This window comes from Macrobrachium nipponense, chromosome 23 (genome assembly GCF_015104395.2).
Source record: "Macrobrachium nipponense isolate FS-2020 chromosome 23, ASM1510439v2, whole genome shotgun sequence".
NCBI lineage: Eukaryota > Metazoa > Arthropoda > Malacostraca > Decapoda > Palaemonidae > Macrobrachium > Macrobrachium nipponense.
The window spans coordinates 18,357,725-18,360,990 of record NC_061090.1 but is presented as its reverse complement, the minus strand read 5'-3'; the positions used below and the strand labels follow the sequence as shown (position 1 = coordinate 18,360,990).

The 3,266-nt window shown below is 36.3% G+C and overlaps 1 long non-coding RNA gene across 1 annotated transcript; it reads left to right on the top strand.

The window, feature by feature from the left end:
• Positions 1-76: 76 nt before the first annotated feature.
• Positions 77-2,727, top strand: LOC135196285 (uncharacterized). Its single transcript, XR_010310364.1, has 3 exons — positions 77-182; positions 1,038-1,161; positions 2,250-2,727. It is a non-coding gene; the product is annotated as an uncharacterized LOC135196285 (long non-coding RNA).
• The last annotated feature ends 539 nt before the right edge of the window (positions 2,728-3,266 follow it).

Below are 3,266 nucleotides of genomic sequence, written 5' to 3'. Positions count from 1 at the left end.
AAGAAAATCTTGGTCTATCATAGAATAAGTGTTTGCCTTCAACATTTTTTATTATTATTATTATTATCATTATTATAGTTCACTGCATCGGCAAAGCTTGAGAGATTTGTAGCCCACGCAGACAACTACACAACCAAGGGAATTCTCAAAGGGCTCCCCTACTCCACCTCGGGAACCATGGAGTAAGTGACAATGTCCTTTGGTCAGGTATAAAAAGGATCCTTTATTCCCATAGGATTCCAGTTTTCTTTGTAAAACTTCCCATCTGAAGCAAATTTTAACCCGACCAGTAATTTTCATTTACACAAAAATACAATGTACATTTTAGTGTCAATATATTTCATTCCAGCTGGTTTCCCTTACTTTACGAAATGTTGCTCCATTTGAAGGAATAAGACAGGCTCTTGTTGCTTATTCTTTCTGTAGAGAAATGGGTTGATGACTAAAGATTAATTGGTATCTGCAAATAGGCTATGATAAAAGCGCGTCCACACTATCATAGTAAAACATGTCATAAACAAACATCGACAATTCATCCCATATGCATCGCAAACAGGTTGCAAACAAATTCGTCCTTCACCACAGGTGAAAAACGAATCTTGGAAAATGCTTGATAATTAATCGTATGAAGTACTTAAATGGAGGGAGGTGACAGACAATCCTCTTATCACTGTGACCCTTGGCGGTCACTTCCCTTAATCATCCATACAAGAGGAGATGCCAGCGCCGCTCAAAAAAATCTGCCAAATCTACCAAAGTGTTACCCTTTTTCCTGAAAAGTTTGAACGATTTTAAGAAAATATGGCAGCCGTGCTAATCGCTCTCTAGTCTCAACCTTTTGCAGCCAGTCTAGTCAGGACTACCAATAAGGAGTTGACTTGTACTCCATGTGTCTGTGATGCGTGTGCATTAAGTTATCGGCGCGGGTTTAAGACATGTTTTTACTGAATGTGGACGCACTCTAAGGTAGAAGAGTAATGCATTTTCCCCTTTTTTTCATTCGTTTGCTAATCTCTCTATTATGTTCTCGTCAATAGATTTGCCGCCAATAATCTGGAGGCTGTTGTTTCGCTGAGAATCGCAAGATTTACGTTCACGCCGTTTCAAATCTGTCTTGCGGAACAGTCGCTCAGGGTTGACCTTACTGGAGAGAGCTTCGAGGTGAGAGTTGAAAATTTGCTGTATAGAATTAATTCTCTCTGATGGACCAAATGAGTGTGGGGGGGGGGGGGGGTTTGAGGGGGGTTTGATTTAGTTGGCATAATCGAGGTCGGAGACAATTAATCGATAAAATAATTGATAAACAAGAACAAGGTTCAACATTCAACGTACGTTTAATCGAGTTTTTATCGATGCAGCTAAAGATTCTAGGTACGAATGTTCAAGGCGAATCATAGTTTCGTATCACGGTGGGTGAATAGTTTGAGTCAAGTTGACCACAAAAAACGCTTTAGTTCACTAAGTACTTATGCGTTTATGATGCATTTTTATTTGCATCTATAAAACTACCTGTCCAGCGAAATTTCTTAAAGGAAGTGGTTATGTAGTCATAATTTTGGTCCCAAGCCATAGCCATTTCCTCTCCTGACATGTCTGGCAGACACAAGAAAGACATGCTAACTATTCTCTCCTGTCCTTGGCTCCCATCCTCTGCTTATTGTTTCCTTTGCAAGTTGGATCTGGGGACTGGACAAGATCATTTACATCCCCTGAGAAGGAGTCCTTCAAGCCCTTGTGTGTGTGTGCGTGTATGAGAGAGAGAGAGAGAGAGAGAGAGGTGATTAACATTTGCTTCCTTCCTCATTATACAAATACACATACACTCGTGTATGTGTTATATTACATATATAAATATATATATATATATTATATATATATATATATATATATATATATATATATTATATATATATACATATATATATATATATATATATATATATATTAATATATATATATATATATATTATTAATTATACATACCTATATACATGGAAATATATATCGATATTTCAATCTCACTAAATGTCGATTTCTAAAAACCCCATCTTCAAGGGGAAAAATATTAGAAATAATTGTGATTCAGAAAAATTAGCATCGATAACAATAAAAGTAGAGTTCAGCTGAACCCGGTAAACATAGACGCCAAAAAAAAGTTTGAGGTTGTTTTAGTTTAACTTTCTTCTAATCCCTATATATCAGTTATCTACTTCACTTATGCCCTATTTTCATTAAAATTCCCTCCTCAGGCAAACTTTGAAAACGCAGATGAGCTGAATGCCGAAATGAATGCACACGGGGCTGAACTAGTGGCAGAACTACAAGAAAAGATAAGGGCACATGGCGATGACGTCATCAATTGGGTCAACTTCATATTTTGCGATCGCCTGTAAACCACAATGGTTTTGCTTCCTGCTCGGACAAAGGCCACGCCCACATGGAGGCATGGGTGCCAAATGTTTCTAGACATTTAATTTGCCTATAAATTTAATGTGTTTCTCCACGAAAACTTAATAAAAATGGATATAAGGAAGCTCAAAATACTGTATACTTGATACACGATACGAATTTTGCTTATCCTATTACAAATTTATCTGTGAAAAAAAGATATTAAATAAGAAAATTACAAATTTTGATTCTGCAAGGCTCATTTTGTAGACAAAATAATTTTTCTTTGTTATTCTGTAAAGTAAATAAATTCATTTGTATAGAATGGGATCATTATAATTCATGCACTTTCATTTCAAGCTACCTTTAGCGCCTGGTTATATCGGATGGTACAGCACTTGTAAAAACGTTGTATACTACCCAGAGATCCTCAAGGAACCCGAAAATAAGATTCAACTGTTTACAAACAAGTACCAAAAAGAATGAAGTCTTTTAGGTAAAAACTAATATAATATCCTAAGCCATTTAAAAATACAAAAAAACATTATGACAAAAAACTCACTTAACAGTTGATGATGTTTGAGGAATTTTTGAAAGCTTTGTCTGGCAATGATCCAGCTCTTGATTGGTAACTTAGATCCTTTTACCTCTTGACTTCTTTAAAGGTAATTCCATATTAGCATCCATCTTGGTTAGATATGCCAAAGAAATGTGGGCTCAAGGGAAACCAGATAAACCACATTATAACTGGCTGAGACCTACACTACAGCAGGAGCAGTGTTTGTGTGGTCTCAGATAAAATAAAAATTAGTTGTTCAGTGTACGGGCTACAAAGTACTTCCTGCGTATATATATGCTGTGGTGCTTCTATTGGAAGC